General features: G+C 39.8%; 1 long non-coding RNA gene across 1 annotated transcript in view; it reads left to right on the plus strand.

Annotated features, from left to right (window-relative positions):
- The window catches only part of LOC146767835 (uncharacterized), a 33,715-nt gene extending 5,764 nt beyond the window's left edge, over nt 1-27,951 (plus strand). The window contains exon 2 of the long non-coding RNA XR_014953644.1: nt 76-27,951. This is a non-coding gene — a long non-coding RNA (uncharacterized LOC146767835). The remainder of the gene's footprint in view (nt 1-75) is intronic.

The raw sequence follows: 27,951 nt of genomic DNA on the forward strand, positions 1-27,951 counted from the left end.
ATAGTGCTGAGGCAACTGCTCTACTTTCTCTTTTCTCAGATTTTCTGTCCTTTTACTCTCTTTTTCTGTTAATAGTTGCATTGGGATTGCACAGCCAGGTTTTGGTAGCAAGGGGCTATAGCACTTCAGGGGTGGCTTTTGTGAGAAGGTGCCAGAAGCTTCCCCCATGTCCAACAGAGCCAATACAGTGGGCTCCAGGATGGAGAGAGGAGCCCATGGTGGAGCAGGCTTCCTGGAAGGACTTGTGACCCTATGGGGGATTCACACTGGAGCAGCCTGTTCTTGAAGAACCAACCAAATGCCATGGAGAAGTGACCCATATTGGAGCAGTTTGTGGGGAACTCTCTCCCAGGGCACAGAGAAGCAGCTCTCCTCCCTGAGCAGCAGCAGGAACAACCTGTGATAAACTGACTGTAACCCCCAGTTCTTGTCTCCCTGCACTGCTGGGGGGAGGAGGTAGAGCCTGGGAAGGAAGGAGGGATGGAGGAAGCTTGTTTTTAAATATTTTTCTTCTCATTATCCTGCCCTGGTTTTGTTAGTAATAAATTAAATTAATATCCCCTGTCTGAATCTATTTTGCCCATGTTGGTGTTTAATGAGTGATCTCTCCCAGACTTTTGACGTTCCCCCCCTCACACAGCCCCCAAAATATCCTAGGCTAGCTCAGAGGTAAGCAGGCTGTGAGGGGAGGAATATCAGGAGATGGCAAAGATTTCCAAAAGATGCTCTTACCCTGAAATACGTTGGTTCAGCTCTCTTTATTCTGTGGTGTCCAAGGGGAGAGCAGGGCAAAAGAGGATGAACAGGAAATGTCAGGGGTCTATACAGACTTTGGACAGGGTGGGCTTCCCTGGCTCTCCACCAACCCCGTTGGGGCAGGAAGGAGGGGTCCAGGGTTATCTTGATCAGAGTCACAGGGTCCTGGGGAAGGGGAAATAGAGTGCCCATGAGCTCACTGTAACAGACCTTATCTCAATTCACAAACCTTTTGTTATATTTTCTCTCCCCTGTCCACTTGTGGAGGTCTGTGATAGAGCAGTTCTTGTCGACAGCTGACACCCAGCCAGGTCAAACCAGCACAACAGTGAATCCCTTCTGTGAGGTTTCCCACTTTACCAGAAAGAAGGAAATATAAGCCCGCTTCAGACTTTGAGTGACCACTTTTGTTTAAGAAAGCAGGCATTTTCCTCTCTGGTGGGGGCAGGATCTGGTACAGACCATAGGGGTGGAAGGAAGCAACAACCATCAGACTCTACTGCTCCTAGGCCAGTGGAGAGGCAGGCTATCCCACTTCTTAAACTGTATTTTCCTGCCATAGAAGCCTGTGGGAACCCAGGACAGGGGGAATGTCTGCCCTGGGGTGCTCTGACTCACAGAAAAATTACTTTGACCCTCATTCATGGAGAAGGCCTCAAAAGCTTCAAAGTAAACTAGAGACCATGAAAGAGTGAAACAGATTGTAGGGATTGTAGAGAGTAGTTTAGTATGTTGCATGGGTGAGAAATTTAGGTTTTAGGATTTTTAGCATATTGTAGATGGGTACAAGATGAAGGATACAGGGTATTGAGTTCTTCTTTCTTCTTCCTTCTTCTTCATAGGTTTGGGTGGTATCTTGTCATTAGGCAGAAAAATCCACATTGCAAGTCTTTAGAGGTCAGTTATTGATTTAGAAAGAGAAATAATGTAGGTGTCACTTCTTAATTGGGTAGCTGTAGAAAATATTAGGCTCCGGCACGGTGTGGATGAATGGAGGCAGAGATCTCTGAAGTTTGCTCTTGGGGAAGGAGGTTTATTGGGGGTGCAGGAGGGTCCTGCCTCGTGCTCCCAGGGGCAGCACATGGCCGGGCCTGAGTTGGGGGGGAGGAGAGAGACAAAAGGAGGGTTTAGGAGAGGGGAAGCTCCAAGAGGGGATGAGGTTCCAAGAGGGGAGGAAGTTCCAAGAGAGCGCGTGGCCCCTCAAAGCCTACTTATCAGGGGCTTCGAGGAGGGTTGGAATAAGGCATATCCAATGGGGTTGCATGCACTAATGTTTTAAGGGAGGGATAGAGGTGTGGGGTGAACCATACATCTTTTGGGGGGTGGGATGGAACAGTCCATTTCACCCCAGGACCCATCCAAAGGCAGGGGTGTCATCCGGCTAGCTGGGAGAACTGTTCTCATCCCGATGTGTTATTTATGAACAATCATATTTATCTATCATCCACAACAGGTAGCTTAGGTTTTAATTTGACTTTAAAAGGCCTTAAAACACAAAGTCATTAACCATTTTTGTGCTGTTTTCAGGCATGCAAGGTTTAAGTGCAGACCTAAAGTCATAATAAGATAACAATAAAACAAGAACCTAAAGACCAAAAAAGTCCTGTAGATCTGCTTTTCCTGACAAAGAACTACTTCAGAAGGGTTTTCCCCTGTCAGGAGAGTCCTCAGGGAGATGCCCAGTGTGAGGCCCACAAACTCACAGAAACTATCAAATGGACATACATTCACTATTTCAACATTTGTCCAGATGTTAAGAAAGCTCATCAGCATTTCTTTTTCCTCTGAATACCAGACAAGTAGATCCCAAATTACTTTTTTTCTCTTTATGTCTAGACTTCATTCTGCCTGCATTTTCACCACCACACTCAGGATTTCACAGTTATATGTGACTAAGCCTTTCTCTATGAACTACTAAATCACCTGATCTCCATGGCAACTTGTCTTATTGGACTGCCAATTTACTGACCTCTGGGTTTATATAGAACTGGTGTGTATTATATTTCTTTCCTAGGAAGGAAAGCAGAATCTCCCAAGCCATCCTTTTGCCAGAAAAGGTTGCAAACCCTTCCACTTAATCTACCATGCAGCCTCTCCAATAGGTTCATTTGGAGAAAATTTAATACCCAAAAACTAAACCACAGTACTGACAAAGTTTTCTTGCCCAGAAATAAAGGAAAAATCTCATGTTTTATTCTGTAATGCAGCTCTCTGAGTTCTTAGCAAGGGACCAATCCAGACCTAGATATCAGTTACCTACACCCTGTAGGTTTATTTTCCAAACTAAATGCTATGACCCTTCTCTGATGCAGACTCCAACAGAGAAAACAATGAGCCTCAGACCTTCATTAAACAGTGTGTGGCTAAACACTGCTTTTTCTTCCTCAGCTCATAACATGAGGCAGCTGTCTGGTGGAGAGAGAAGAAGAAACTGGATGAAAAGGTGCCAGACTGTTTGCTTCCCTTCCTGCCACTCCTAAAGTATAGCTTTAATAGGCAAAAGAAAAGTGCATTTGAACCCAAGCCTGGTTTTGTCTTTTGTTTTAAATGAATGCCTTTAGTGTTAAGCCAAGACAGTTCATAAAAGCTTTTATTTCTTGTAAAAAAAACCCCACCATATACAAAAAACATGAACAAGGAAACATTCCTAATACTATCTTTGTCTGAGCTATCTTGGTGCCATTTCTTCTCTAGTATTTTTTCACAGGCTCTTAGATTTGTTTTTTTCTTGACTGGGAAGTAAATCTCAGACCTACCTTTGAATCGAATCTGGAAATGCTGTGAGAGTTCCAAATAGTGCGAAAATAGTGTTCAGACCCTGAAAATAGTCTGAAAAGCAAGTCTGTGGACATTAAACATTGTAAAATCCATGATTCCAGGACACATCAACATTGATTAAAAATCCATTTAATTATGTCATCTGAACTTGGATATTCAGTAAAGTCCACTGGAATTTTCTTGGAAAAATTCCTGTCATTGCCTGCACTTTCAATGGTAGCTTATAGATGCAAAAGAATCATCTTTAATTAAAATTGTTTGCTTCTTCTGAGCTAAAATACCACAGTCCATGAACTGTCATTTCATCATCCCACACTGTAATTGTAAAATTGTTGTCTGTTATAGAAATTCCTACAAGAGTTTTGAGATGTCCACTTTAATTTTTTTGTTGCTGGGTTGTTTTTTTTTTGGTTGTGTTTTTTTTTGGGGGGGGAGGGTTTCTTTGTTTGTTTGGTTTGGTTATTGAGATTTGTGACTTACAGGAACTTATTTTAAAAAATATTTCTTTAAAATATATCCTGCATTTTTCTTTCTTTCTGTTTCTGGTCAATATCTGCCTTCTTTCCACCCTCAGACATGGTATGGTATTAATATTTCAGTCAGCTTTTCTAGCAGGAGTCATATACTTCATTTTCACTGCAGAATAAGGTATGCTGCTCAGTAATTTACTGAGAATCCTGGTTTTTTGGGGGTTTTGTTTTGTTTTGTTTTGTTTTGTTTTGTTTTGTTTTCTGGGGACTCTACATTTTTCCTTGTGGTTCGGAGTGGCTATATGGTTTACCTTGGCAACTGTTCAATACAGTTCAGAACACATGAACATATGCATCCATTATTTTAAAATAATACTATTTATTTAATTTAGCCAATTTATACCATCACTGCTTTCTCTGATGTGAAATTTAGAATAGAGTAGAATAGAATAGAATAGAATAGAATAGAATAGAATAGAATAGCTGTGTTGTTTTCCCTAGAAAACACGTTTTATAGTACAATCACAATGCTATAGTTAAGCTGCAACTTCACCCATGTAATCCCACAAATTCTGATCTCATCCCTACATTTTTACAGGAAAAATGGTAAGATGGTACATTAAGGAGAGCAGGAAACTTTGATTTTTATTTTCCAAACACTAAAATAGATGAATAAGCACAGCAAAGTTGCTACAGCCCTTTGAAAAGAAGAATGTGAAACATCTTGTATGCACAGGTTGGATGAGAACACAAATGAGAAGAGCAGCAGAGAATCAAAGAATACGCTGAGTTGTAAGGGACCAACAAGGATCATTGAGTCCAGCTCCTGGCCCTACATGGGACCATTCCTAGGGTCACACATGTGCCTGAGAGTCACAGCATGTGACTCAAGAATCACGCCAGGTGCCCAAGAGCACTGTCCAAATACTTCTTGAACTCTGTCAGGTTGGTGCTGTGACCCCTTCCCTGGGAAGCCTGTTCCAGTGCCCAACCACCCTCTGGATGAAGAAATTTTTTCCAGTATCCAACCTAAACCTCCCCTGACACAACTTCAGGCCATTCCCTTGGGTTCTGTCACTGTCACCATAGAGAAAAGATCAGTGCCTGTCCCTCCTCTTCCCCTCATGAGGAAATTGTAACTGCAGTGAGGTCTCCCCTCAGTCTATTCTCCAGGCTAGAAGACTCTACAAGTATTCAGAATAGTGGCAGCAGATCTGGTCTTGTTCCAGTTATCCCAAAAGTAAAACAGGAACAGAAAAATGATTGGTCACTTTTACAAAAGGAGTGAAAGGAGAAATGTCCATGCCAGCTGAGCTCACAAAATATTGAAGTTCCCACAGAGGTCCCTATAGAAGAACAAGAAGGTTCTATAGAAGAGTTAAGGCTGTTGAATAAAGTATCCCAACTGCAGAGCACTTAGTATCTTATTTAAGATTAGATTAAGCAGTGAGAACACAGAAATCTTACAATGACTGTTGAACTATCCCACCAACTCTGCAGAACAAGCATTGCTAAACACATGTCTTTTGAGCATGCATTTTCTTATCAGAAAATGTTGTTATGTATAGAACACCGGCTGGGTATAAGAACTGATAATAGACTGAAATATTCTAGTGTTTTAAAGTTTTTAATAATTCATAGGATTTTAAGAATCCATATACTCAGATACCCAGAAACTGCTGAGGATTTTGGCAAAATTTATCAAAAATTATTTGAGATATGTGTAAGATTTATAATCAAATGCAGTTTCAAAGTCAGATTCACAATCCTAACTGAAGGCATCCTCTTTGTGTCCAAGACCATCTCCTGAAATACTGACTCAGGATTCAAATGTCCAATTTTGAAATCTTTGATCTTAAAATAAATATAGGGTAAACATCACATGTCATAACAAAGTTAAGGACAAAATATTCTCCTATGAAAGATCAAATAATGTAAGGGCTATGCAGTCACTAGATGGTGTACACATACACAGCTTATGAAGCTCTAACTCTGCTATGTCATTATGAAACAAGGGAAGATATAACAAAGTAATCTCTTTCTGTTCATCCTATGAACAAATATTCAACATAAAAATGGGATAGATCCTGGAACTCTGAGTCCTGAAGCTGGACTGAAAGGGACAAACCAAAGGAAAGAATGCTGCAACAGGAAGCTCTGAGCACAGCAATGCAGTTGTAGTCTGAGTTGTCTCTTGGTAACCTGCAAAATTAATGGAAATTTTTTTTCTTCTGTACCAAAGGTATGCAAACTCAGTTACTTGTTTAAAAAAATAAAATAAAGTCCCTAAGTTTCATTAAAACTCTTGCTCTTACTTTGACAACTTATTATTGTGTCAATAAAAACCCTGTTTTTCTGCAAAGTTTGATTATAATCAAATTGAAACTAGGGTGGCATAATGAAACCCCCTCAAATGTCAGTTATCCAGGAGTTATCTCACAGCCCTCCTTAAATGAATGTTGCAACAAAGCTGCCAGATCTGAGCTTATCATCTTTTTGGCAACTGTAAGCTCTGTGGCTGCAGCTTTTATGTTTCACAGGATGTTATACTGACATTGTGGCTCAGTGTGTGCTTTTATGTGTAGACACATTAAATGCCAATATTTTATTAATTCAGATACATAAAGTATGGGCTTGTCTGTCTAGAGAGACTTCCTACAGGAAGCAGAGTGGCACGTTGACCTATGTCATATTCACAAAGTAGGCATGATCAGTTTCTCACTACTAATTAGCTTTCTGGTACAAAACTTACTTTATCCCAGAGCTCCAGACAGAGACTATATAAATGTTAATACCTGAATGGATTCTCTCAACCTTTTATTATAACTTATAACCTTTGCACTAACATTTAGTAGTACATTTTGAATGTGAAATCCAGAGAACTGATCTACAAAGTGCACTTATATTAATACTGAATTTTAAATAGTCTTTACCCACCAGCTAGTCAGAAAACCCGCATTGCTAATGCTAGAGTTAAGCAGCTTTAAAAAGCTGAATTTTAAGGTCAGAAATAACTACTGAGCAAAGAATCTTTCTGGAATCAAATACTAAATACTTAGTAGGGTGGGGATCTCATGTTGCACAGTTCTCCAGGCTGTGCAAAGGATCCACCTCCTTAGGAATTAATCCAACCTTCGGTGTTGTCCCTTTTCAGAAGAGCCACTACAGGACACCCACCCACTGCAAGTACCTTTAATCACAGTGTGGTGACTGAAAATGCTTCCAAAGGGCAGGAAACATCCTGCTCTCCTTTGAGTGTTGGAGGCCAGTATGGACTTAATACACATACAATATATTTTTAAGGGTAGGTGGAAGCAAGCATCTGATTTATTTAGTTATTTAGTTAAGGACTAATTAGTATAAAAGGAATGAAAAAGCAACAATGAAACTGATAGATGGAAAGGAAAAGGAAAGTGACCATAATGATGACCAGAACTCTTTGGCTGGTGATTGGTGACCATTAAGGGAAATGTTCAGGTACAGCCTTGAGGAGGGTCACTTGAACAGTGTAACTAACAAGGAGGGAAAATATAATTTTGAACATTGGGGGAATATTTCAGGAGACTTCTTAGAATGTTCTGACCCTTTTGGAAGGGTCTTGTGGCATTGTGTAAAAGGTATTGTGGAATGTTTAAGAAAATGTTTAGGCCAAAGGAAGGGTCATGCTGCACCATGGACCAACAAACACAAGAGAAAGGAGAAGAGGGAGGAAAAGGGATGGTCACACATCAGCAGCCATATGCCCATGGCTGAGTATGGTCACTATAGGGGGTATGCTTGCAAACAGGTAACGAGAAGGGGGACTCTGCATACTTCACTAGTGAAATTCAATCCTGACTCAGTTGCTGGTAAGAAGACAACATGAGCATAAACATCTAGGGAGAGGACATAGGAGAGTTTGTCAATACAAGACACCACATTTCTGTAGAGGCATAGCATTATATATGGAATAATGTGATTTGACAGACTTCAGAGTGGGAGATGACCTTGTTGACACCATGTGAAAACTGACAGCAAAGCCCCCACACTCTTCCATGGAAAGAAAATAAACCAATTCCAATTGCTGCATATTTGGCATCATTTGAAAAAAATTCTCAGCAGGCAAATTGCTAAATAAATATCTCATAAAAGAAAACCTTTTTGCCTATATTGCTTAAATGAAAATATTTATTCTGAAAGAACATTCCTTTAATCTAAAACAAATAAAACTGTTAAATCTTCCTGCGCAGGTTGTCACAAAACTGGCACAAATCCTTTGTCAACAGTTTTCATTAGCATAGTATGTCAGCACAGAAAGAACCATAACTTTATCCATCTGGTATTAGAACAAAAATATATACATGTATATTCAAAAAAATCAGCTGACTTTAGTACTCCCCAAAGTATTAATTTTCAGACTGTTGCTTTGAACACTACCACATGCATGAGGACACAGCTTTCATAATAAAGAAAAAAACATTATGACTTCTGTGTATACTTCTGTGTATATTTTTCTGGTTTTTATCTTACTGCAGAAAATATCAAATGTAAGAGTGAAACTATGCTTCTGCAGTTAGGGCAGAAACCTCACTAGCTTTAGGTTGCTAAATTTGAACAATGAAGGATCACCAATGTGTTTGAAAATTATGTCCTGCTAGGGGGGATGTCAGGAGGTCAGCACCAACCTAAGCCATGTATGGCTATAAAGCACTTTTTATTCTCTAATGCAGCTTGCAAAGGGTTTGTCAACCACAGATAGTCTTCAGCTCAGAATCACAGAATCACTGAGACTAGAGGGAACCCTTGGAGACTGAGCAGTCCAACAGCACTACTCAGAGCAGAGAGCCAGCTAGAGCAGGTTGTTCAGGACTTTTTCCAGGCCATTTATGACTATCTATAAGCATGGAGACTCTTCAGCCTCTCAGGCCAACCTCTGCTGGTTTTTGACCATCCTTAAGGTAAAAGTCTCTCTCTTAAGTTAAAATGGAATTTTCAATTCCATTGACTCCTAACCCATTACTGGATGTCACTGAGAAATGCCTGGCTTAATTTTCTTAAGTCCCCTCACCATTTGTATTTGTTGATAACATCCATTTGAGCCTTCTGTTCTCCAAGCTGAACAGTCCCAGTCTTCTCAGCCTCTCCTCAGATATCAGATGCTCCAAGCTCTTTATTGTTCATCCCTTTGCTGGATTCTCTGCAGCATACTCATGTCCCTCTTCTACCAGAGAGCCCAAACCTGGACCTGGTACTTCAGAGGTGTCTCTTTGGTTCTGAGTAGAAGGAAAGAATCACTTCATTTGACCTGCTAGCATTCCTTCTCCTCCCTTTTTATTTATTCATCCCATACTTTACTAGTTTTTCCGTATGGACGTTATAGAAAACTATGGAAATCTATATCAGAAACCTGCTTATGTTCAGCTAAATAACTTGCACTGGTCTGCCTTCATCCACCAGCCAGAAATCTCTTTGTAGAGTCTATGAGGTAGTTTAAACATGACTTCCTCTTTGTAAATTCACACTGACTTCTCTCAGCACCCAGCTTCCCACTGAGCAACCTGGTCTAGTGGAAGGTGTCCTTGTCTATGGCAAGGGGCTTGCAACAAGATGATCTCTAGAGTCCCTTTCAACCCAAGCCATTCTACCATTTTATGATATGTTTGGAAATGGTTTCCAGGAGGATTTGGCTTATACAGACTTGTTAAATGGTGGGTTGGTTCAGAATGTAAGTATATATGTTTTAGCCAAGCAATTTAGGAAGAGTAGGTAGTCAAAGCCCACCTGTACATGAGTTGCCTAGAGGAGTGAATTAGACTGTTCATAGAATGTAGTTATTTTTGACTGATTAAGGCATTTCAGTTATTCTTATACAAATAAGTGGGGGAACAGCATATTCTTCCAATATTCATTTCTTGGAGACTAAGTTAAAGGTATTGAAGCTTTTGAAATGGCACAAATATATTCTGATAAATTCTGGTTGCCTCCAACAGAAATGAAGTCCTTTTGCTATGGGCATAACATTTGCATATCATGAAAGTGGATCCTGGACTTTGGCTGTTTTAATATCTTTGTTGAACACAGCACCGAGAATAAGTTTGTCAGAGAAGGAACTTTTTTTAGTCCAGGAATTGAAGCAGTAGAGAACAAAAAAGGGGAAAATAATGGGGAAAAAAAACCCAAACCAAACAAAACAAAACAGAAGGTGTATAGGTGTTTTTACATGAAGACTTTGGTGTCCACCCTCCTGTTACTGACAGTGTTAACCTTATTTCCGTTGCCAAAAAATAGACAGCCAGTGTTATTTGAGATATGTCTTGGACATGCCTGAGAAATGGTGTGAGCTGGTAAATGAAGATTCCTCCAAATTAAAGAAAAAGTGGGACCCATGGCTGTAATGGGTCTTTTGGTTCCCACTAGAGCATTGCAGCTCTAGGTTTGCCAGATTTGCCTGAAATTCTACTTCTTCCCTCCTTGTTTAGTTATCAGTCAGGTTCTAAAGATTGTATCTGTGCCTCATTTAACATCAGTCCTAAAGGTGATGAAATGTATAGTTTATAGTTTGCTAGGAAGAGAAAATCTCAGCTGAATAACAAAATCACACATCCATTTCAAAATACTCAACTCAGGTGCTTCTGTGTGTTCTTTTGTATTTAGAAATTTAAAAGTACTACATGTACTTTTGTATTTAGAAATTTCCTTTGCATGTAACGGCTGACGCAGATTAATTGTTTGTGGGCTCAGCAAGCCCATGAAGAGGAATAAAAAAATAATTAACTAAGAGTATGATTAAAATGTATGATGTAAGCCACAGGTATTTATGCATAACAGTTAGGTGCTCACTCAAGTGTTTCTGTTATTCAGAGTCAGTATAGTGAATATATTTCTTTCCCTTCTCTGCAGCTCAACAATGGAATGAGATTTCCATTTTTGTGGAGTATTAGAGATACATGTCACTGAGAGGTTTTGGAAAGCAGAAGATAAAGAAACACATCCTCAGTTTAGAAAATTCTTGGACGAACTGAAAGATGAAAATTATGGAGGTTCAAAAATCATTTTAAATTAGATCTAAGGTTCTTTAATACTGAAGGTTATATAATCCATCTGATGGATTTTGGGGGCAGAGTTAATCTTTGGTATTAAACAGTTTAGCAAGAGAATTTCTTTGCTGTTTCTATTTGCCAAAATTCCTCTTCTGCAGCACTTTTACCTTGGTCTGTTGTTCTCTGGGAACCATCTTCTGCCTAAGATCCCATGCCAGGAGAAATGCCATGATAAGAGGGATACAGAGAGATGCCACCTGGCTCACCTTTAGCAGCAAGACTGTCATGGTACAGAGTACTCCCTCATTCCCTTCTCAGGAAGGGTGGGGGTCCCAAAAGGCACCAGGAACTGCAGCCCAGGAAAGTGTGGTGCTGGAAGGGAAACACAAGGCAAGGGGCAAGCATCAAACAGGAAAACAAGACCTAACACAAAGAGGTGAAGAAATAAATTCCATGCTGTTTGCTTCCTATTCTTCCCTTTTTCTGTCTTCCAGGCTATTTTTAAACTCTTCCTTCTAAAGAGCAAGTCTATTCATTAATCTTTTCCCCCATACTCTATAAAGTGTTGAAAAAATATATTCTTGGCTAGCTTTTCCATACTTTAAATCTTGATTTCCTTTGTTCAACTTCTCTTTCTTTTCTTCCTCAGTATATTTTTCCTGGAACTCTTAAACAAGTGTCAGCCTAGCCAGTCTTTGCTACAATTTTAGTGCTCAAATATTCTGAGTGAATCATCTTTTTCGTGTAATTCCATTTGTACCAGGAAATAGGACTCTGTCATAATAACATGAAAATACTTGCCTAGAAATTGTTCTGGTATTTGTAAAGTCCACCAATTTTCTTGACTGCTTTGTGTTTGAGGATTTTGTGCTGTACTGTTACTGTATATTTTTACCAGTAAGGTTAGCAAACACTTCTAAAAAGTGTAGTCTCCAGAGATTAAGCTGACTGATTAGTGGACAAAACATATAAACAAGAAATAATCTTTTAAAATTTAATTCAAGATAAAAAAACTTTTCTTGCTACTTTCACATCACACCAGATTTTCTCTGTGTTTGTCACTATAGTCCAGTTCTGCTCAAGAGAAACAGAGAAAAAAGCACTGTCCTGCTCTCTCAACAGGCTAGAACTAAGTCATAAAGATTAAAATTAACCCACCCATGTTGGTAACAATTGGCAATTTCAGCATGTTTAAGTTCATAAACACATTGTGATCTCTTCTACTTTCAGGTTAGAAGCAAAGAGGGCTTTTTGGATCAGCATGGGGATCTTGTCTTCCTGAGCAGGGAGAAAAGTTATAAAAGCTCCCTGTTAGGTAGAAGGCAATGTTTCTTAATTTCTTCAGGGAGCTTCTTCCCCTCAACAATTATAAACTATGTTTAGAAATACAATTTCATCTTTCTAAACCAGGGAAAAGAAATACCTCTTGCAGTCACTGTACTGTCAGCTCAGAAAGACATCAAAGCTGGGAAGGAGAGGCTGTTTTCTAAAGATTATTGCCAGTTGCATCTGCTTCTTCATTAACACTGTAAAGATCAGAGAAACTTTTTCTGCTTCACCTGGTCAGCTGAGCCACTAGAACTCATGTCAAGAGACATCTTGGATTCTGCATTTTGGATAATGCAATCAGATGGCTTTTGGAAGTTGAAATAGAATCAAATTTATTGTTTCAGATAGAAAAATTCTGCAGAAATTTTGAAAACAGACTGATTTATCCCCTTTCTCCATAGAATATATACCAGGCCAGGCTGTTCCTACTTATTGACCATCTCCCATTGGAGATGCCATAGAGGAAAGCACTTGCCATTTTGGCTGAAGACTATTAGCTGGGTCATATAAAATAAATACCTCTATTTAATAAATACCTATTTATTAATAGGTATTTAAATATTTATAAAATAAATACCTCTAAAGGCTTAAGCAACTGCTGGCTGCCCAATTATTGCAACTTACTAAATAAACACTCATCAATGCAAGCACTATAGCACATTGGTGCACAGCCAGATACCTTTAACAAGCAATGTGTGGGCTCAATCTGTCCATCAGCAGAGTTCTCATTCACCACCCTGGGAAGAGCTGGTGTCACAGCCAAAGCAACATCACAGGTGTTCTCCTTCACTACTTCTTAACAGCAAAAGTCTCCTGAACAGCCCTTGCCTTCTCTCAAACACTGTTGAAAAGCTAAGTTTAAGTAGCACAGTAGAGCTATATGAAGGAATTAATCTATGTGGTGGTTGACCTGAGAAACTTTCTCAGTTGGATCCAGCCAAGCCTTCAGTTTTTTCAAAGGTTTGAGTTTACTTCCAGCAATCTGATTTTCAAGAATTGTAATACATGATACCTGTGTCCCTCCTTTGCATGCATTTATTTTTGTTCAAACTGTGCTCCATAACAACAGCCCTGGAAGATGTTCCATGCCTTTTTTTAATACTGAATGTGTCAATGGACTGGACTCTAGACCATATGTAGCCATATTTGTCCCCATGGTGATCAACTGCCTCATCCCTCTGACAGAGTAATGACTCAATGAATTGTCCAACCACTCAAGTGGTTGGTTAGTAGAAATCAGGACTTAAAAGTAGGTACAACAGCTGAATAATCCCAGTGAGTTTTTAATTTTCAGTACACCTCTTCAAAGTTCCAGTCAGTCATTACACCAGTGTGTGACAGTTTTATAAGAAAGCAAGCAAACCTCTGTCTGGTTCTGGCTGGAATACAGCTAATTTTCTTCATAGTTACTTTGTTTTAGGTTTGTGCTGGAAACAGTACTGGCAACACAGGGATGTTTCTGTTATTGCTGAGCAGTGCTGCTCCCCACCCCATCCCATCAGCAAGCAGACAAGGAGTGCACAAGAATTTGAGAGGGGACACAGCTGGGACACTGACCCAGCTGACCAAAGGGAGGCTCTATACCCTATGGCATCATGCTCAGCATATAAACTAGGAGGAAAGTTGCTCAGGCACTATCTGGGTATCAGTTGTTTGATGGTGAGTGATTGTTTTTAATTGCCTCACTTGTTTTTCATGGATTTATTTATCTTTTTTGTTGCTGTTATTTTATTTTTTATTATTGGTATTATTACTATGTATATATAGCTTTAATAACTATTATTATTTTATTTTATTTCAATTATTAAATCCTTCTTATCTCACCCCACAAGTCTTCTGCCTTTTACCTTTTCAATCCTCTTCCTCCTATCATGCTGGATTAAATGAGCAAGCAGCTGTGTGCTACTTAGGTGCCTGCTGGAGTTAAACCATGACAACCACAATAAAAAGAAAAAAAAAGAAAAAAAAAATATCCCCCAAAAATGTATCTGACTTGAACTCATTACATACAAAAATTGCCATGATATTACAAACATTTTTTCATTTAGTCAGAGAAAAAACAGTGTATTCATCAGATTGCTGATCATTGCTTTAATGCTTTTGTGCTTAACCTAGGACTTTCTTTTCCAAACTGCTTTGCTGGCAAAATAAATGCCAGTAAGAAATGTTAGGACAGTTTAAAGAAAGGTTTTTTCATAGGGCACATTGCTGATTGCTGTTAGGTTATTCTCATATGGCAGGACACCAAATCTTAAGAGAGAAGAGTTTTAATTAAGTAGGAGAGTACACTTATTGCCCGCTGGAGACAAACCTTACAAAAAAGTTTTTAATTTAATTTGGGGCCATCTTTCCAGTGTAGAGGGGTCCTTTGAAGCCTATGCAGTAATTGAGAGATGCTCAGGTGCAATGCTGAGAGAAAATGTCATGAAAAATATTTTCAGGAATGAGTCAGCCCTAGTTCTGATCAGTAATTCAGACAGAGTTTTTCATACAAATGAAAATATAATCATTGTGCTGCTGCATGGAGTGATGTGCTGGTGTAGAATTTGCCATCAGATTTAGCAGTAGAGTACACAAACCTCAGCCAAGACTCTGGTAGGCACTGTACAGACTCCCAGGTACATCCACTCCCTGCCACACCCTGCTTATATTTTTTGCCTCTGCAGATTGTTTTTCTGAGCATACCAATTTCAATCCATTGCTGTATTTCATTTTTAAATGAAAATCACACATTATAGCTTTGCTATGGGTGTTTTAATACACCACAGAGAGTAGAAATTTGCTTGAATGCCTTTCGTTTTGTTAATGCAGAATAGCCAGCTGCCCTTCCCTCTTTCCTGCAGTGACAGGGAAGCTGTAGCAATAGGATGAACAGCACTTCTCTGCATTATGTATGTGCACACAGGGGCAGTAGCAGCCCTTAAGGAGTGCCTACAGCCTGGCAAGCAGTTACTCACTTTTAAAACACTATTATGGCAGAGAGACAGGCCAAAAGGCTAATTGCTCAGCAGCCAGTGCAATTTTACACATGAGTGTTATGCAAACATCCCCACATAAGTAATACTGTCTCAACAAGAGTGTAATAGCAATAGTTTCAGCTGTTGCAAGGGAGAATAGAATAGTTACAGCACTGGTGCATCAACTCTTGCTTTTTAACTCTGGCATAGTTGTGATGTTAAATAACAAATACCTTTTAAGTGATATCACAGCTGTTGTCATGAGGTAACCATGTAGCTGTATTTTGATGAGATAAAACAAATTTCTTCTTATAAAGCAGAAATATAAATATAGAAGGCTGGCATGATGAATTATTCCATTTGAGGGCTCAGTGTTTTCTACAATAAAAAAAATTATGCAAACTGCCAGTCTTCAAATTTTGCACACACTTTGGTTGAACTGTTTTAAATATTTAAAAGCAAATGTAGAATAAGGTTTAAGCTTATTTTGCTTAAGCATAATTTGCAATAAAGTCAGCTTCTAACTAAGCATTGGCTCCTGAAAGTGGTTCCAGGATGAAGGACATTTCTGTCAATTCCTTTTAAATTTTATTTGTGCTAAACTGGAAAGGAGAAAAGCAGGACCAATTCTTTTTACAGCATAAATCTTACATATGCTGGAATTTAATAGTTTGAAGACAAAACCGAGTGCAACTTCAGGAATATAATCTGATATCCTCTGTCTACTGAGCCAAAGACAGAAACAGCAGACCTACTGGAAAGTAGTCAGTTCTGGAAAAAAATAAAAACACAGTATAGTTCTTTTGTGATGTGTTCATAAAAATCCCCTCTGAGTTTTCATTGTGATATATACATTCACATGCATCTTTTTTTGCTGGTTAGCAGAAACAACCATCATTACATAGTACAGAAGTTTAAGCAGGGGCTCCTCATATGATAAATAAAACATAATGTGTAGTGAGCAGCAACATTCCCCAGTAATCTTATTAGCACATAAGCCTTTGTGTTCCTTGTTCATCACTCCTTTGGAAAAGCCCAGATCATACATTCTGATTTAATAATAGAATAATTTAGAATGAAAAACACCTTTTTCCCTTTTTTTCTTAATATCATAGAGTCCAGTCATTAACCCAATACTGTCAAATGCAGCACTATGCCATGTCCCTAGATGCAACAGCTACATGTCCTTTAAACACTGCCAGGGATGTTGGCTCAATCTTTTCCTAATGCCTAACCGAGCCCCCTCACACACCAACACAGCTCCAGGACATTCCCCTGGGTCCTGTCACTGGTCACCAGAGAAGAGATCAGCGCCTGCCCCTCCTGTTCCCCTCACAAGGAAGTTGTAGCTGCAGTGAGGTCTCCCCTCAGCATCCTCTCCCCCAGGCCAAACAGACCAAGTGACCTCAGCCACTCCTCACACAGCTTCCCCTCAAGGCCCTTCACCATCTTCATTGCCCTCCTTTGGACAACCTCTACAGTTTAATGTCTTTCTTATATTGTGGCACCCAAAACTGCCCCAGCACTCGAGGTGAGGTCACCCAGAGCAGAGGAGAGCAGAGCAGAGCGGGTGCTTGCCCAGCTGGCCATGCTGAGCCTGATGCTCGCCAGGACAGGGTTGGCTCTCCTGGCTGCCAGGGCACTGCTGACTCATTTCCATTGACCAAGACCCATCCAAGGTGCAAAATCTGGTACTTTGTTAAAGGTCATCTGGTTGGTGATTGCCCTGATTTCTGGAGGTTTCTCTTCAGGGTCTTCCTGCCTTTAAGGGAGTCAAGAGCTTCTCCTAATTTTGTATCATCTCTGAACTTTCTCAATATCTCTTCCCGTGTCCAAGTTACTTATGAAGATGTTGAAGAGCACACAACCAAGGATGGAGCCCTGTGGAACCCCAGTAGTGGCAGGTCATTAGTGTGATGTCACCCTATTCACTAAAGCTCTTTGTGCCCAACCCATGAGCCAGCTGCTCACACATCATATGATGTGTTTATCCAGCTGTGTGTTGGACATTTTGTCCATCAGTATACTGTGAGAGACAGTATTGAAAACTTTACTGGAATCCAAAAAGAGTACATCAAGATACACAAAGATACATGGCTTCCCTTAGTCAACTCAGGTTTAGATATAATTGCTTCTCCTCTATCTAAATTCCAGTGCAGCATGAAAAATAGGAAGTTTGAGCTGATAATCAGCCTTCACAGAACCCTTCTTGACATCTCTACAATACAAAAGTTTTGCTTTTGTAAATGGCTCCACATAACAAAGACAGATCTATATGACTAAGTAATACTTCAGTAATAGGAGTACAGTAAGCATTAAGTAGATTTAATGGAATTAAATTAATCAATTAAAATTTTGGTTTGTTTGTGAAAGAAAACTCCTTCTGGGAGAGTAATTTATGAATGTCACTCCATAATAATAATTTCTTTTTTTTTTCTCTCCAAATTACACGTAATAGACACATTTCTTCAGGAAAAAACTGAAGTGGTTAAATCACTAGCAAATCTATCCCATTGAACTATGTTGGAAATATGTTTGACTGTTGGAAAATTGTCTGGACATTCTAGATTTTCCCATCATATGGTATATAGTGGAATAAAAGATGCCTGAAATTTCACTGAAACTATCAATAAACTTGATTGCTTTATTGTGATATTTGTAATTTTAAAGTTTAAACAAATGCTGCCAATGAACACTGAGCTTTACAAGCAAAACCCTGTAACACTGTTACAGGGTTTGTAACTTTGTAACCCTGTGCTTTGAGTTGATCAAATAATTACTATTTTTCTCACAAAATAATTTGAAAAGCCTTCAATTAAATTGGGTAAAAGAAGATAAAATATTTGAAATAAGAAAAGGTTTATAGACAAGAAAATAAAAGGATACCTGAGAAAAAATATTAGTTCAAACTATTCAGCTTACATGGCATAATTATGTATTTCAATGTGGTATCTCATTTATATGCTGCTTTATGCACTCCTGATGTCAAAACAGAAAAAAATAAGCTCTCAAATATTCTTACAACTGCCTTCCAGTAGAGCAAATGCAATTACACATGTATTTGCAACCTCTGGCAATAAGGAATAGCAGTAGTGATTTGATTTTTAATTCCCCTCAGCTTTGCCTAAGAAGCATAAAGATCTCCTTTTACAGTGATGTAAATGGTTGGCTAAAATTCAGCCCAAAGAAAACCTCAGAATGCTATTCTGAGAAAGAAGTGGGCATTCTGACCACTGGAAGCAGGACACAATATATTAAAACAAAACCTCACAATGAAAGAGAAAATTGAAGCAAATTTGAAGTCTAATGTCCTTGGGTAAAATGCAACATGCTTCATAACTGCAAGTGAAATGTCCATGGTGTATTCTACCTGTCCTGATAAATCTCAGACTCAGCTTGTCTTTGCAATAGCTGGAGAGAGCATTAAAACAGGAAGGTCCTAGGAGAATTTTGAAAGTGTTATTTTTCTTCTATTAGTTTTGAAGTAATAATTTTTTTTATTTATTTAGTTAATGCATGAATGAAGGAAAGATTCAGTTTGGGGCTTTGGAGGTTCTTTTTATGGGTGGACAAATATCCTTGGTCTGCCATAAAGAGCATGTAATACTATTGTGGGTATATTGCAAGCCCACCCCTGCTCCAGGGCATTAAAGAAGACAGAATATTTCTTAAGGAAAGAGGATAGGGCTGAAGACAGTGTCTTGTGGTAAAATATCTAGGCTGATTTTTTTACCAAGACATGGTGTTGGCATGTAAAAATATAGAGCCATTGATAGTTCATGGATATGGACTAAGGGCAAGAAGTTTGAGGAGCCGGCCTCCAGGAGAAACTAGCTGGCACTTTAATGAAAGAACGCTGCTTCTCTGTGGGTCAGCCATGACACCACAGGACATTCCATGGCAGATAAAAGAGGACAAGAGAATAGAACCTCAGGTCCAAATCACTGAGGAGCTGTGCCACACATTTTAGCTGTAACAAAAAACCCTAGGATATTTTAGAGAGACACAGCTTTCAACAACTGGCTCATTAGGGCAAGACATTTTGTCCTCCCTGTTCCAGAATGTCAAGCAGAGGAATTAATTAGCAGAAAGCCTTTAAGTTAGATGATTGTTTCTGCAGGAGCAACAGTGGAAAAGTTAGGTCCCTAATGTATCAGAGTCATTGTCATGAAGGCTTCAGATGGAGACTTTAACTCTTATGAAGTGTGAGGATTTATGCTAATTAATTTGAAGAAAAGGTCAAGTTCATGTTAATAACCAAATTGAACTGGTGCCTCTGCATAAAGGTCGCTGGAAAGGATTATGACTTTACACAGTTTTAATGTAGGAACTGCCAGCTTCCTCACAGCTTTGCAGCTCTTCAGCTGTGTTTCTTCAAGAGCTGAATTTTACAGAGCTGCAGGAATTTGAGAAGAGTTTTGCAAATTGAAAAATTCTGTATCAGAATAACTGAGGAACATCTCTTCTGGGAAATCATATCAGAAGATTGTTTTATATAGTTGGGTCACTACCACAATGTTTATTCTTCTACACTCATGAAAGCCCTTGTCTTTAAAACATGGAATGTGTCATGTCCTCTGCAGCTATTCTCACAGGGCAGCATATTCAGTAACCCGCAGCATTCCAATTTGTCTAAATTTTAACTAGATAGATATAAGTTTTCTTGCTTTGGAAAACTGGGGGGAAAGGGAGGGGAATGTCTATTATTGTATGAAAAAGCAATTTCCTTTGCCAGTAATCTTTTGAAACCCCATTCCTATTATTTGTGATGCTTGTGTTTGAATAAGGTCTCTATCTTTCCCCTTACAACTCTTATATAGATGGAATTATTTATTTCCCTATTAAATTGCCTATTTCTACCAACAGTATCTATAATTCAACCTGATTTCCTTTGCATGGTTAGTTTTGTTAAAACTCAGGAAAACAGATGCTCCTTCAAGTGTAGAAAAGCAGAACAAAATACTTTGAAAAACTAACTGGTCCCTTTGAAAACAATGAAATGTTTTCCAACCTTCAATAGTAAGTAAAAAGATCCCAGAGAGACCTGGCAGGAAAGAATCCCCACAGTAGATCCACAGTAGATCCACAGGCTTCTCCTGGCTTGGGCTGAACACAATGTCAAGGACATGCAATGTCAGCTCTATGGACAGAAAGACTCCTAAACTTCAGAGAGGTAAGCAGGACCAGGACAGCCAGGTGTGCCTGCTAGTTGTCCCTTTCTCTGTGCATGCCTTCAGAGGCAGTGCACCACAAGTGGGTTTTTTTCACATCCATGCTTTCTACCTTTCTTCTACCCAACAGCTCACTGAGGGCATCTAAGAAGCAGATTCAATGGCAAGAAATCCAGCAGTCTGAGGTTTGTGCCAGGCATTTTTCCAGGACAGCTGCTCCTGATGAGGTACATACCCACTTTGCCTTCAATGTTGCCCTAAAAACCATTTGGTTCTTTCTTTTCTGTAGGTTATGAGGAAGACGCTCTCATAATATCTCCCCTAGCCTTCACCTCCATGCCCTAGAAAAATAGAGGATAGGAAAACAAAGAGCCTTATTGCTTCTTCTCTTTTAAGGGAATAAAAAATTCCTGTGTATAGGAGTGAACTGTCAACAAAGAACAAGGAGAATTAAGCTGGGAGAACTCAATTGTTTGATGCTAATTGTAATACAGCCATAAGGACATAGAGGGGAGAGTACAGGGAAAGGTAGAGGGGGGAAAAATGGAAGAGACAAGGAAGGAGAAAGGGACCATATGTAAATCAGAGATTTGAAACAAAACAAAAAACCAAACCAAACCAAATCAAAGAAAACGTTAAAAAAGAGGAATCAATATAAGGAAAAAGGAAATGTAGTCACACAGAAAAAAATCCCCCAACATTGAAAATATAGAATAAAGTATCTCCTTTGAATATACTATGGAAAGAAAGAAAAGCTGAGCAGGGCAGGAAAACCACTTTACTACTACAAGGTGCATACCTTAAAAATAAGTGTTGAAATGTTCTGCATCTGTCATGCCACATGGATGATGGGCTAAGCACTCCATGAACTTTCATGTATTTGACTGCTCTTTGGCTCACTCACTGTGTAATTTTACTTGGGAGATACTACATTGTTAAACATTTATAGAGAAAAGCCAACCCTTGCCTGACAGCAAATCAGATATTACACCCAAACCTATCTGACATTTGGCTGTTCTCTCCAAAGTATAACTTACCAACAATTTATTGCCTTTTTCCACTTAAATTTTGATAGGTATGTTTTCAAATACCCACTGATGGAGGTCAGCTGCAATGTTAGAAACAAGGTTGCAGGACAGTGTTCACTATTGTAAAAGCAGACATTTTGGAGAAAATTTGAAACAAGAGCTGAAAACAAGTATAAGAAACAGTTGAACTGCAACTAAATCCCAGATTCAGAGGAAAATAGTCCCCTTATTCCTCTATAAAAGTTCCTTGTTTGGAACACAATAAGTTTTGAAGGAGTAAGGGCTTAGGCTCAGTGACACAATAGATAATCTTCAGTTGCAGTGAATCTAGGTAATGAGCATGAGGGTGAGGCCCAAGATACCACTACTCTATAATTCTCCTCCTGAGTGACAGAAAGACTGATTCACTGGCTTAAAGCTGTCAAGAAGAAAGTGATGGATCTAGGCTTATGTCCAATACCTCCTTAATAGCCCAAGTGGAGTGCCAAAGCTACATTTGCTGTCATTAAGGAATTTCCTGCCTTTGTGGGAAGCTGTTGCCCTGAGAGGAGGACCTACTCCATACAATGGCAGATGAAAAAAGGGATAAAAGCCAGGGGAATATTAGTGTCTGACTTTGAAATACAGTGGCATGTGAAAAAAAGTTCAGGCTGGTCTTCCTACAATGTTCACATGTGGAAAAAGTAAGTAATTACTGCAAATGTGCTGTTAACATGACCACAAGCCAGTAGTTTAAGTGCTGTTTAATTGTGTATGAGCTCCTTCACCCCAAAACAGATGAGGTCAAAGTGTGTTAGGCTGTTCTCTGAAGTTCATTTCCAAAATAGATTTTTCTCATTTCCTAACAAAGTCTGTTCCCTGGTTAGCCCAGTACTACCTCACTCTTGACATCTGGACTAGATCCAAGAGAGGTGGCACATATGTAGGCCTGAGTCCTCCTGGAAACTTTCTGTTGCTTACGCACTTTGTGACACTGAAATCTCTGAGCACCAGAAAGTCCTGCTGTCAAGCATTCGCAGAAATATCCCAGTAATAAGGGGACAGCTGAGATTGCTTAGGCCCAGAGCATAGACAGCACTTACTTTTGCTGCTTTGATTTAGCAGGTAGTTCCAGGGGATGCCTGCAGACCTGGGATCCCTACAAAATCCAAGCCCTTCAAATATGCTTTTTTTCTGTTTTCCAGCTGAGTGCTCTAACCACTAGTTACATTCTCTTTTCACTTGATCATGCCTGGAAGGGAAGGCTGCAGGCACCATTAATTAGGAGAGGAATCTGGACTGCAGGAAATGCTGTCTGATGTTCTTACCTGAGGAATCAAATTTAAGATACATACACGGGATTTGCACTTTCTGCCAGGTAGTATGTTTATTATGCATTTTTGCAACATCTGAAAATACAGCAAGGCAGTTCCTAACTTGTGACTCTGTGTGTTCTATTTTCTCTTCTGGCTGCATGCCCCTTGCACTGTTCAATACATTAAGCTGTTCCTCTGGGCCAATAATGACATGGGAAAATGTGAAACTATGAAGATAATGCATTAAGCCCCTAATTGCTGAGAATGTGAGAAAGGCAAAGAATTGATGGGCATAGTAGAGGAAGGCTGAAATCTAATTAGTCCCTCTTCCAAGACAGCAACATATTTCTTTACAACCAGATCACGTTCTACGAGTTATATTCAACAGTTGTGCTAATCTGCTCTCTCAAGAGGATCCCAATTGTAGCTCCTCAACAGCAGCTCAGTACCTCACACAACTAACTGCCAACCCTCCTCCAGTGTTTGATGTTCAACAGAGGACTTAAGAGCAGAAGAAATCACTGGTATTATTGACCAATTTTTCTAATAATCTGCTATAAAGGTATGACACTGGTCTTGAAGTCCAAATATGCACCACTCCACAAAAAAAAATCTGTCTTCCCTACTCCCATAAATAGCAATGACATTCTTTTAATAAAAGCAGATTTTTTTGCTTTTTAATGATTAATGATTTATTTTTGAATTCTGAAAACACATTTATTAAGTTTATTTTATGGAGGGGGATTCATTTTTGGTTGTGGTCTTAGCCAATGGAAACTTTCGGGTAAGAAAAGCAATGTTATCTGGGAAATTCTGTCTTTCTTCAGACTCACATAATTACCATCAGTTTTAACATTCTGTGTTTTGGTTTCCAGAGAAGGATGAATGTTATTAGACATACAAACCAATTTGGAGACTCAGCAGCTCTGCTTACTAGGAAAGGGCATTTGCTTGTCAGGAGCTGGACTCACACAAATGCATTTGTTTAACAGGTAGAAGGGAAACTCTCATGAAACACCTGTATTGTTACTCACTTTCTGCTCATGGTTTTCACACCTTTAGACTAGACAGTCCTGCAAAAGAACAAGTTCAGACCAATGAAGATTCAGACAGGAAAAAAAATGTTGATTTCTTGTGTTATTCAAAAGAGTGACTGAAATACCAGCACATTTTCACAAGTTTTTCCATACTAGGCTTTAACCCCGTGCTTTCTTTTAAAGAATAGCAAGTACATAATAGTCCCCCAAAGTTTCACCAGACTTCTAATAAAATTCAAGTGTGCATATTGCTGCCAAAGAAAGAATGAAAACAGAGAAGTGTGTGAATTCTCAGGTATATCACCTTGAGTCTGAGGCAATTCTATATATTTTGTACCAAGTAAAACAGACTTGGGGATTACAGAAGACCACTTTTTTCAGAACATGAACTTCATCAGGAGTGATTGTCTATCCATTGTACCATGACAAAGTCCGAAGCCTCAGTTAAAGAGCCTGAAGACACAGTGGTTCATGAAAGCCAGGCTGTGCTTGTTCACTTCAGTGACCACACTAGAATCACTCAAGTGGCCCTGGGTGTTACTCTGCTCAGACTTTATATGACCCCAAAGACCTCTATCTCAGTAAGGATGCAGTTATGTCCTATATGAATTTAGACAACTTTATTGTTTGCATCAGTGTTCAAAACTGTGTTGTATAGCATTCAACAGAGAAAAACAGTTTCATGCGTCATCATGCATAGAGGGTCACAACCAAATAACTCAGAATACTTTTATCCACTGCTGATGCAAATAGTTGTTAATTAGCAAGGCCAAAAAAGAAGATGACATTCAATTTAGCAAAGAGATATTTTATTCTCAATAAAAAGGAAAAGTATTTATTCTGCTTCAAAAGAAACTCCAAATTATAACCAATAAAGGAGAAGTAAAGTTGGCTTCTGGGAAAAAGATATCTGTCCAGAACTGATCAACAATTCAAGGGCAACATTAGCTAACAAGCTCAGCTAGCACCAAGTCCTCACTTATGAATGCAATTCGAAACAAGAGGCAAGTACAAGAGAAAAGGAGCTTCTGACAGCCGTCTCAGAGAGAGCCTACAACAGGTCAGCTGAATAAGGAAGGAAGAGAGAGATGTACCTTTCTAATTAGGTCTTACCAAAAGTAGATCAAGGTAGGTGTTTCTTCTGTTTCTTTATCCATGTCATTTTTAAACATAAGCGACTGTTGTGTATTTTGAGTGGTGTAAAATGTAAAAAAAAAAAAAAAAAAAAAAAAAAAAAAAAAATTAGCTTGACTGGAACAAGGAGTTATTTTGAGGTAGGTGTATAACAGCAAACCACTTTGCCACTAGGAATACTGCTGGTGATGCAAAACTATAAAGTTTAGTTCCAGTACTCCCTATCAAGTGTCCCAGCTTTCCATAATCTGTCTTTTACAGCACTCCAAGTATAGCAGAGGAGTATCCATGAAAGCTGGCTAAGCTGAATGGAGAATGAATGGTTGGAGAGGGAGAACTATTTTCCATTCCCTGAAATGCAAGTAGGCAGCATACTTGAACCCCAGGGACAATAATCTCTATAAAGACATTCATAAGGCCAAGGCTAACTCACAAGTTATTATGGATTATCACAGCTCTTTCACAGCCACTACAGCACAAATACTTTCATTCTTTTGTTTAAATAGTGTTTTGCTGACTCCAAAGACAGGCTTATTTTAAATTTGCTGCTATTGGCAACAACCATATTTTGTATTTGATGCACATAGATGATGTTCACAATTGTTTCAAAGCAGTGGTACAGAGGTCTCTCTATTACTTGCTGTCAAAAACATCTATATTTACCTGTAACTCTCATCATCATGTGTCACCTCTAAGAAGTCAAAATGGGCATCGGCTGCAGTCCACAGAGAGTTAAGGTAAAATAATGCTGAAGCTTCTGCAACTTTCAGGAATCTTCTTGCTCTCCCTATTATAATATCACTTCCCATTTTAAAAACTCTGATGTCAGCTCATAGTTCCGCAGATAGGAATTGAACTGCAGATTTCTGCAAGAGATGTGAACATTAATTTTGACTTTGTAAAGGAGAAGGTCTTTAGTTTGCCCTTTAGGTTATTTTAAAAGATGCTGGGCAAGTAGCAGAGGATCTTCATCTGCTGCCTCAAAAAGCTATCAGGTACTTTCTTGTGTGACTGAAATGAAACTTCCCCAGCTGCTCCTAATATTGCCCAAAGCAAAGGCAATGCTAAGGAGAAAACAGCTGAAAATTATAGGAAGCCAGGATGGAGGGTTAACCAAAATACAAGTGCCACTATGCCAGCTCATTTTTCATAATGTGTGAAAAAGAATGGATTTACCAGTAGTTAGTTGTGGCTCTCATTTATTTTCTTCATTTGTACATTGGGGTAGCGTACTGGGTCGATGCTGGCTGGATGGCAGGCACCCACCAAAACTTCTTTATCACTCCCTTTTACAGCTGAACAGGGGAGAGAAAATATAACCAAGAGGTCATGAGCTAAGGATCAGGAGAGATCACTCACCAGATACCATCACTGGCAAAACAGACTAGAATTAGATATTAATTGAATTTCTTACTAAGAAAATCAGAGCAGGATAATGAGAAGTAAAAAAGAAAAACCCTTCAAGACAACTTCCCCTCACCTTTCCCTCCCTTCCCAGCTCTACCTTCTCCCCCAGTGGTGCAGGGAGACAGGGAATGGGAGTTCATCACAGGTCGTTTCTCTCACTGTTCAGGGAGAGGAGTCTTTGCCCTGTTCCACCATGGGGTCCCTCCCATGGAATGCTGTTGTTCACAACTTCTCCAACACAAGTCATCTCACAGGCAACAGCTTTCTGCAAACTGCAGCAATGTAGGTCACTCTTCTGGAGGCTGCAATCCTTCAAAGACAAGCTGCTCCCATGAGTGTTCCCTTCTCCACGGGCCTCCCATGGGGTCACAGCCTGTTCCAAGGCAGCCACATACACCATTGTGGGGTGTCCCCAGGGGCTGGGGTGGATCTCTGCATCCCCAAGGTCCTCCACAGGCTGCAGGGGCACAGCTGCCTCTGCCTCACCATGGTCTGCACCACAGGCTGCAGAGGAATCCCAGCTCTGGCACCTGGTGCACCTCCTGTCCATCCTCCACTGACCTTGGGGTCTGCAGAGTTGCTCCTCTCACATGTTCCCACTCTTCTCTGGCTGCAATTACAACTATGCAATAACTTTTCTTCCTTTCTTAAACCTGTTATCACTGAGGCCTTACCACCACTTCTAACTGGCCCAGCCTTGACCAGTGGCACATACATCTTTGTAGCTGCCAGGGGTTTGCTCTGCTGGACATGCAGGGAGCTTCCAGCAGCTTCTCACAGAAGCCACGTGGCCCTGTAGCCATCTGCTACCAAAGCTTGGCCATTCAAACCCAGTACAAACGCAGAAAGAATTCTCCAAAGCGGCTGCATTCCAACAGCATATGAACACAAAGGTGGGATGGTTTAGCATCTCCTGTCTGACAAGAGGAGATACCATTGCCTATTGAAAATAATCTGTGTACTTGTCCTGGTTTGTAAAATAAGCTTGTATTCTATTAGCCATCTGTTGGAGGTTGGACAGGTTTATTATCTCTTCCAAGAACGATGGTTTGCTCCAAAGAGGTAATGGTTTGTTAATGGGCCATTGAATGACTCACTGCAGGCCTGGTAACGTAACACCATCCCATTGTGAGATGCTCCACCCCGAGGGGGAAGCCAAGCACTCTTTTATTGTATAAAGGGGTACCTTTTGGGGGACAGAGCAGCTCTCTCTTTGCGGCATTCCCAGAGAAGCAGCTCCTTCGGCGAGATTCCCAGAGAAGCAGCCGGAGCGCGGTGAGGCGACGGCGGAGGAGCTCGGAGTCAACCCCGGCGCAGAGGAAGACCGGCCCCACTGCCACCAGATCTCCAGAGGAAAACTATACCCTTCTAAAGATCACCACTGCAGCTGCAGTTCATCAACCACTGCAAGAGGAGCAGCTGTCATTTCAACCGGACTACTACCAACACCCCGACTCCTCAGGGTGTCAGGTTGTGGACTTTATCACTAGTTTTGTTTGTACCAATTGCATTTGCCTTTTTAAATTGTTATTTAGTTTCTCCTAGTAAAGAATTGTTACTCCCATTCCCA

Source organism: Lonchura striata, chromosome 3 (genome assembly GCF_050655825.1).
Source record: "Lonchura striata isolate lonStrDom1 chromosome 3, ASM5065582v1, whole genome shotgun sequence".
In the NCBI taxonomy this organism is placed as follows: Eukaryota; Metazoa; Chordata; class Aves; order Passeriformes; family Estrildidae; genus Lonchura; species Lonchura striata.